The sequence below is a fragment of the Thunnus maccoyii genome, chromosome 24, assembly GCF_910596095.1.
Source record: "Thunnus maccoyii chromosome 24, fThuMac1.1, whole genome shotgun sequence".
NCBI classification, from domain to species: Eukaryota; Metazoa; Chordata; class Actinopteri; order Scombriformes; family Scombridae; genus Thunnus; species Thunnus maccoyii.
The window spans coordinates 4,157,340-4,165,640 of NC_056556.1; the positions used below are offsets into that span (position 1 = coordinate 4,157,340).

Below are 8,301 nucleotides of genomic sequence, written 5' to 3' on the forward strand. Positions count from 1 at the left end.
GAATAAAGACCGACGCCAGGACGAGTAGAAGCACAAAAAAACTGAATAATGTTTTAAATCTTCTGCTCTTTGCTTTTGGGATTTGTTGTCATGTTGTCTTTACTTACACAGACGTTCATTTGTCAGTTATGTCGCTGTGTTTTGGTGCTAATCTGGCCCGTGTATGGTTGCAACATTTACTCACCAAACCAGATCAAGCTAGCAGAACTCCAGTGTGGTTCAGCCCGGTTAGCTCAGTCGGTAGAGCATGAGACTCTTAATCTCAGGGTCGTGGGTTCGAGCCCCACATTGGGCGCAAAGTTTTAGGGGTGTTTGGACTTTTAAACAACTTTGGTTACAAACCAGATCAAACCAGCAGCACTCTGGTCTGAGTACTGGTGCATCATTGATCTAGAGTGTGGCATGAACCGGCAACTATGCATCTAAACTGTCATCACAAGTCACGCCACTTTCAAATATTGTCTCTCCTTTCAGACTGGAAACTAAAATAATGTATGCATTATACAAAATATGCTTATTGCATCACTTAAGAGTATTTAATCAGGCAGATCTATTTTCCAAGAGAGACGTGAGAACAAAAAACACTTAGACAAGACAGAAACAACACGACTACACAATAAACAAGGTATTAATAAAGACAGTTACAAGATTCATTTAAAAAAACATCAGATAATAAAGCTTTAAAATCTACAAGAGGAACTTAAGACTCAAGTTTGAGGGCATTTAAAAGGTGCACAGTACCTGAACCAGTTCTGCCAACATCAGTGTGAACATGAGGGACATCTGAGGTTGAGTAGTTACTGGATCGAGTGCTGTAGTTGCTAGATTTAAATGACAGAAGACGTTGACTGTAAGTCCAGCCAACCGTCTGATACAGAGAACAATGAAGTATATCTCCAGAGTCTAGACAGACATGAATGTTGGCTGTACAGTAGTTTTATGGTTTAAAGGAAGACAAACATCCTTTGATATTTAGACCAGTATTGTTGGATTAAAGCTGTCAGTTGTGACTATTCTGTGTCAATATTAAATGTAAAAAAATACCATAACAAATGTTGCATTTCCTAAAGAGTCTTCATCATAGTGGGACACTACAACTATCTCTCTTTTAAGAAAGCAGCTCTTGCATGTAGCCCCTAATTTTTAGTCAAAAAAAACACACATATAAACAAAAAGGATTAAGATAAGCAAAGTAATCCACCTCTTGAGACAAATAATATACTTGGTTGTTATGCTTTAAAAAAAAAAAAAACAGTCCAATCAGCTTTGTTTGTGAGTTAAAAAGGTTTCCAGACTTAATTCACATCAACGTCAGCTGGAGCCAAGTGATCATAAAAAAGGTCAATTAAAAAACACAGATACCGCTGTTATCCAGTGTTTCTATGAAATGTGTGTGTGTGTGTGTGTGTGTGTGTGTGGAGGAACTAGGGCTGTATATGTGCATTCATTCATGCATGCGTGCCTGCCTTCTTACATTCATGCGTGTAAACATGACTACAATTTTTAAGTAAGTGTGTGTGTGTGTGTGTGTTTGGTTGTACTTGCTCACTCATGCTTGCTTGTTTTCTTCCATATTACTCCAATGCGAGTTTGTGTATTCAATTTGTGTGTGTGTGTGTGTGCGTGTAAGAAGTCAAGCCTGCATGCACACAAGTTCAATTTTATGAGCGAGTTAACACGTGTGTGGGTTCGGCGCACGTGAACGGCAGCTTACATGTGTGTAAGTGTTGAACCTGCAAGAGAGAGAGAGAGAGAGAGAGAGAGAGAGAGAAGTCTTGAGCACACAAGGTGGGCGAGATGTTGGAAACAGCTTGTGTCATCAAGTGTTAGCAACCTGTAATCCCATCTGAGCCGTGAGGATGTGCAGGGCCTCCCCCCCCCCTCCGCCCTACCGCCCTACCGCCCTCCCTCGCAGCACGCCGGCTCCCTGGGGCTCGGGAGTGCAACCTGCGCCCCGCTGATACCTCCGTTACACGAGGTTTCCAGGTGACTTACACACATAAACACCAGGAGGGGAGGGGAGAGAGGGGAAGGGGGGGGGTCTCAGCTGTTAGCGAGGTGAAGCTAGTCCCCCGAGCGGAGGAGGAAGAGGATGATACTGACGATCACAGAGCGGGAGCAGGTAGCTGCAAGGTGGCCGTTTATTCCGCTTAGCGAGCCCAGAAAAAAAAAAAAAAAAAAAAAAGGGCTGCCTGAGTTAGAAGTGAGAACAAATGGACTTCAAAAAAAGCCAGAAAATATGGCTTTTTAAAGAAAAGATACACAGTGTCCCTATTAAAAAAATTCCAAGCTGACCTCACGAGCAATAAAACGTATCATGGTTCAATATACTCAGGAATTCTGCCGCCTTACTCGGTCTCATATGACAAACAGCTTTGTAGAACTAAACAGTCCCTGCTCAAAACTGTCCTGCTATGCAACAATAACTATGAGACAACATAAAGGAAAAAGGTTTCTTATTATGTGTAGATGATGTGCTAAAAACGTAGAGAAACAGCAGTACGGTTCTCCATCTAACAGCTACGACACATGATTAATGTAAGCATTGTTAAATCTGATTGTGTTTGAGAGGGTCAATTGAATGTTTCGCCTTCTTTCCAGGCAGTTTTTCGGATGAAATCCAAGTTTACGCGTTGCAGCTGGAATCGGTCCTGATTGGCTCCCCTCGCTGAAGAATGACTGAAATCTGTCCAATCAGGCCAATTTGGGTTTTTTTTTTTTTTTTTTGCAGCAACAGCAGCTGAACTGGAAAACCTCCACTCAGCAGGGTTACCTCATTTGGAATTAGCGAAGCCGCTGCTGTCGGCCAATCTGGGTTTAGTAGCGTGAGGGTTTTCATTTACATTCATTTAGCTTAAATACCCGACATAATGTCATGTCAAAAGTATTGCAGGTATTAAAAGTGGACATTATGTTGTTTAGTATTATTAATTGTGATGATTTCTAAACTCTTAACATGACTTTTAGTCATAGTCAATTCAAAAACGTTATTTTAATGCCTTTATGAGTCAGATTTATGGCTTTTTTTTCCTTGCTATACAGGAAGTGATGCAATTTACAGTTTATATGAGATAAAAGAAACACCGAGACAAAGATGTCACGTTGTTTGATTGATATGTGACTTGTCAGATGTCTGGTAAATACTCTGCATCACCTAAAAGATGAGATAAGAAACATCACTTCAAGATGGAAATTCATGAAAGGTCCCTTTAAACTTCTCATTCAGTTTTTAGCAGATGCCACTTAGATATCTATAATAGGTTGGTGGGAGGGTGGGGAAGGGGGGGGGGTGATGTTTCATTCAACACCGACATCAAACGCACAACTCCGAGACGAAATTATCACCTGTGAAGAGGCATGCACGGCGGCGGCGGCGGCGGTGTTGGTGAGAAAAACGCCGCGGTACGAATCACAAACAGTCAGAATTGTTGCTTTTCTCCAGTGACAAGTGTTAAAAGGTTGTTGTTTTTTTATGTCTGCCTTTGAAAAAAAAATGACAACACTGTTTTAAAAATCAGACAGCAAGTGAAGTTTCCCCGACGAGCTTCATCACGACTGTCAATCTGGACGCTTAAACCTGAGGTGTCACAGGTGTGATCCCTCACAGGAAAACACTGAGCTTCTACCCGCTTATGTTCATGTCTCCGTAATAAATTCTCATATTTCCTTGAAATACATTAAATAAGCCTTTATTTATACAACTTTAGATGCGTTTATGACACGTTATCATGGCCTCTGAATGGATTTTTATGCGCCTCTGGGTAAAGAAACTGTGTCTGTACATAAACATCGAGATGATTTGTATCTTTTGACAATTAAATTACACGGGGATGTTTGCCGCGTGGAAGTAAATACCTTAAACGTCTCTCTCTCCGCCGAAGGAAAGAGTCTGCAGGAAGGTGATACTAATGGTAGGTTGGCAAAGTCTGCAGAGATATCCACTCAATAGGCAATTTAAAAATGGAAGGAGGAGGTTTGACTAAGCAATAAAAGTGTTGGACTGCCACGAGAGCAGAAACACAGAGCAGAGTGAGGTGGTGCTGCTGCTGGTGGGGGGGATCGAGGGGGGGGGGGACCAATTATCTTATTTATAAATCAGCGGCAATTCCACTGATGACTTGATCTTAAATTTGATCAAGCTGCAAGGTTTTGAAGTGGTCCCCTAACCTCAAAAAAAAAAAAAAAAAAAATCATCGATCTAATTCCCTTTATTGGTAATAATCAGGAGTCTCCCTTTGGCCTGCACTAATCAGAATCCCATTGATTTCCGCTGGACTCCGGGACTGTGAGGAAGGAAGGAGGCCTGAGCCAACTGACTTTAGTATTCACAGTGTTTAAAAGGATAAGGCTGCCCCCCCCCCGCCCCTTCCCTGAGCACACTGGTTACTACTGAAGAGGTAAATCTATAAAAATGGATCAAAAGATTCAGGAATTTCCTAAAAAAAACAGCCAGGAAGTTGTTGGCGACTATTTTTTAGCTGCAAATTAATACACGCTTGGTGAACTAGTGAGTATAAACTGGAACAAGATACACACACACACAACACCTGTTAGTAGATCAATTCATTGTTGGTTTAGGTCTTTTCATGGGATTTATTGACAATAATAAAACATATAAAATACCACCAGTCTTATACTTTAAATGTCCAGAGAGAGGAAAATAGCAACTGTGACCACAGAAAATATACTGTATGTCATCTAAATGTTCAGTTTGTCTATATATTACTATTATTGATCTCTGCAGGTGAGAAAAAGGAACTTTTACTGTGTTAATAGAAGTTTTTTGCAGCTGTCTTGAGTTAGATATAATCACTCTGAAACTGCATTATCCATTTAATACTGTGTACACCAAAGATTACTTCAGATTACTTACTATTTAACACATCAGATTACTTTTTAGTAGTTATTTAATGCATTATTTTGCCTTTTAAATTACCTATAAGTTACTTTCTCAAACCTGAATGTGATTTCTTTCATTTTTCCTTCAACTTTCATACCTGAAATCTGACAAACTGGAGAAAAACCCACCAGCAGAATATCATCTGACACATTGCAGACGACTACATCTGTAAAAACAGTCCTTTTAACACTAGAAGCTGTGATGAAACACCTCAAACCTGATGAAGACGTGATGTAAAAACATGGTAGCTGTATAATAATTCTTAGAGAAGAAACTTATCAACTTTAAAGTCTAAGTTGAGAGATAATAGAAGCATAAATCTTACATTATTGCTGAGAATAATGCATGTTTTGGCTCTTGTATTCCTAAATTCTGCCAAGATTAAAATGAAATTGGGATTAAAATCTAATTTTAAGGGAAATCTGGTCAAGACGGCAGCATAAAAACACTGTAACTGCTCTTAATACCACACAGTAAGGTCATCATTGTCTCTTTAAATACTGCGTTACATACAACTAACTTCGCCCTAGTTGATAAACGAGGTCACCAGGTTAGCGAGGCCGTTATTACGCGGCGGTGTCACTCTGACACATCATCATCACTGCTCATTAGCACGCGGTCACTCTTACAGGTGACGCCGCCGGAAAAGAACCAAGAACGCCGCGACTCCTAACACACGAGTGCATCGGTGCTCAGCTAGAAAAGAGAAAAAAAAAAAAAGCACCCGAGACAAACAAGAGATCATTAGAGCACATTAATATCCACATTACAAGCTTTTACTGCCTCCTCAGGAGTCAAATGTGCTGGGTGAGTCATCGCCGGGCCCGCTAACTCGCCACACCATGGCCTAATGGCAGCTCATGTGTGGACGCCTGCCCACTGATTACAATTTGGCAGCAGCGCGATCAAAAAAAAAAAAACTCACAGGAGGTATATGATGTTGTTGTACGTGGGCTAAAACAAGAGACCGGCTCGACAAAAACTAAGCATTTGAGCCAAACGAGGGCGAAGTTTGCATCCTGAGTCGACCCCCCCCACCGGCTTGCCAGTGAAAGACGTGAAAACGCAGTCATCCGACTAGAAATAGCCTTCGCTCCTTCTGCTGCGTTCTCCGGGGATCAACGTGTGTGTGCGTGCGAGCAGAGGTCGCAACATGTGGAGGAAGGAAGCGCTTAAGATGCTACAAAAGTTTTTAATGGTTAAGGAGGAAAAAAAAAATCTACCTTTTTTAAACACTTTGGTGTTGATACAGAGTGTTTTGAAACAGTCTTCATCACTTATACAGCATCAAATCTGTAGAGGAAGATGATTTCATATTAGTTTGAAGCAAGTTTTGAGTATGTAATGTATAAATTTAAGTATCTATTCTAACAATACAGTGTCAAAAGGTAACAGAGGAGCTTCTCACAGTGAAAAGATCTTGGAAATTGTTATTTAAAAGTATTAAATCTTTGGAAACACGTTATGTTTTCTTGTGTAATCTGCAGCGGGCGGTTGAGGGACACTAGAGGGGTACATTACAACACCTTATTGCAAAAAAAAAAATCCTGGAATATATGAATAATAAGCCCATGCGGAAGTTTCCACAGATACTAAACATGTCAGTGGAAATGCCATCTAGGATGTTTCTGTCTGATGTAATGGCGCAGCTGTAATAATCATGGGATCTTGTGTTTGAACGTTTCACTCGATATAAGCGTCATATAGCTGCAGTGAAAGGTTGGAACGACTAGATACAGAAGATATATACGTCATACTGGCCCTTCACAGCCGCTTCAAGAGAAATTAAAAAGGAGAGAAGAATCAGGGTTAAAGAGGTTCAAACCTCCTATTGACGTCTGACTCCGGTGCAGCTTTTTCCTCACAGCATCTATATATCCGAGCTGTACTTAAATGTATTATCCGTGAGCCCAGCTTCATGTGCGTTAAACCCCCCCCCCCCCCTGGTCGGTGTTTTTTCGCCGAGGGTGACTCCTGCAGCGAAAAAAATCACAGGATCAGAGAGAGAGAGAGAGGGAGAGGATCCACAGCAGCAGCAGCAGCAGCAGCAGCACCATCGCCCCCCCCTCCCCCCCCCCCCTCCAATGATAAATGAGTTTGTATTGTCTGTCAGGCCGGCTTCCTGCCAGCCCAGGTCACTGCTTATTAAATTACCACTTGTCAATGTCCTAAATACTGATTGATGGATGAGCATGGCAAATGAAGGACTTCTATGACTTTTGTTCCCCCCCCACCCCACCAACCACCCCCCCCCCCTTTCCACCACCAACCCCAGTTCTCTCAGTGCGAGGGGGGGAATTCTATACTAGATTGTTATTGACATGAATTGAACGCAGGCTGGTGGCCGCCTTCTTCAATTGTTCTCGGTGGTTTTTGTTAATGTTTCGTTTCTTTTCAAATGTGACCACCAACAGGCTGGTTTTAGTCCATTTCTTTACCGTCAATACAGTCATAAATGTTCTCTCAAAAGGTAGACACGTGTTTCTGTCTTTCTTGAGCTTTAAAAAAAGGTGTTTTTTACCACTTTAAAAGCACAAAACTGCAGCGCTATCCTTAAAGAACCAGCACCTACCAGTCCTACCTCAATACCAGTAAATTGAGGAACTTACTTGTTCCTTTAGAAGTACAAGCAACATGAGCAGCATTTTTTCTTGTTTCCATCAGTTTAAAGTTCAGATCTACATGACTGTTAAAAGGGGGTCGAGTTAAATTTGGGGAAAAATGAGACTGTTCAGCTCATGTAATAATGATAATTTCGACGTCTGCTCTGCGTTTTGATTTTCAGCTCCGTCTTCAACTGTATCGTCTTCAGAGCGTCACCATGCTTTTATTTTCTGCAAGGCCCTGATGTTGGGCTGATGTGCTGTCATGTGAGCTGTATATATGTGTGTGTGTGTGTGTGTGTGTGTCTCTCTCATGGGTGTGCTCAGGGTTAGGGGCATTGATGAGTCTGTGGCTGACATTTGAGTGTGATTGAGGGGGAGTGCGGATACTAAATCACTGCATTGTTCTGCTGTCGGTGCGTCCTGTCGTTACTGCTCTTTACCTAACAAGATGCCTCTAATGGGATAATAACCAATTAAACAGCAGCACAGAAACTCAGCGCTTTGATTTAAAAAAAAACAAAAAAAAAAACCCAAAGCCTGAGGTGATCAAACCGAAAGCCTAAGAAACTTAAAGCTAAAAGACTGCCAAAAAAGTAGTAGCTGTTGAAAATGATTCACTGTGTCTTTATTCAGCAGTCACAAAGAAGATTTTTTTGGCTGCAAAAGCCTTCATCAGCCTTATGAAGAAGCACTGGCTGGCTATGTTTCTTCTTTTTTTCAATCATTGTTAACTATGCCACATTTGTGTCTAATGATAAGGTAAATGAAAGGATATTTCAAAGAGAACTGGCCTCC

General features: G+C 41.3%; 1 non-coding gene across 1 annotated transcript; it reads left to right on the top strand.

The window, feature by feature from the left end:
• Positions 1–222: 222 nt before the first annotated feature.
• trnak-cuu lies at positions 223–295 on the top strand. The gene has a single exon. It is a non-coding gene; the product is annotated as a tRNA-Lys (tRNA).
• The last annotated feature ends 8,006 nt before the right edge of the window (positions 296–8,301 follow it).